Source organism: Ostrinia nubilalis, chromosome 2 (genome assembly GCF_963855985.1).
Source record: "Ostrinia nubilalis chromosome 2, ilOstNubi1.1, whole genome shotgun sequence".
Taxonomy (NCBI): Eukaryota; Metazoa; Arthropoda; class Insecta; order Lepidoptera; family Crambidae; genus Ostrinia; species Ostrinia nubilalis.
The window spans coordinates 5,847,373-5,847,988 of NC_087089.1; the positions used below are offsets into that span (position 1 = coordinate 5,847,373).

Below are 616 nucleotides of genomic sequence, written 5' to 3' on the forward strand. Positions count from 1 at the left end.
AGCACTACTTACAATACGTCTCGTTAACAGGTTTCAAATACCTATGTAACTGCAGGTATGTTATGCACATACGCAAAGTATTATGTAATCTTATACACTGCAATCAGATTCACAACAATACGTATTTTACGTTTGTCATTTTTAATATTTCACCATCTTGCTTATGACAAGAACTTGTAGTGGGTTGTGGAAAACTGGAAAGTGCATAGCAAATGTTCTGGGGTAAACGTCCAGCCGTGCCGCCTGGAGGACAAAGCACCCGGCTCCTGTCTGGCTATTGACCCTTAATGTAAGTAATCAATTGTTCCTACCTTCCGAATAATCCCTGAAAATCTATTTTAAGTTGAGTGCTTTTCGAGAATCTATGAGTTTAGTTATAAGCATAAAATGCTAAGTAAAAAGGGACACGTGTGAAAATTATATGACGCTCGCTATAAGTACAACGACGTCTTTTGTAGTACAAAATTTGTACTAATGGATTTTGTGCTAATGGTGTGTGAAAGAATCTTGTTAACAAAAAGCGCGTGAACAATTTCGCTTGTAGGCCCCGGCGAGATTCGAACTCACGACCTCCTGTTTACTAGACAGGCGCTTTAACCAACTAAGCCACGGCGCC

The 616-nt window shown here is 39.8% G+C and overlaps 1 non-coding gene across 1 annotated transcript; it reads right to left on the bottom strand.

Moving 5' to 3' along the window:
• Positions 1-542: 542 nt before the first annotated feature.
• Trnat-agu (transfer RNA threonine (anticodon AGU)) lies at positions 543-616 on the bottom strand. Its single transcript has one exon. It is a non-coding gene; the product is annotated as a tRNA-Thr (tRNA).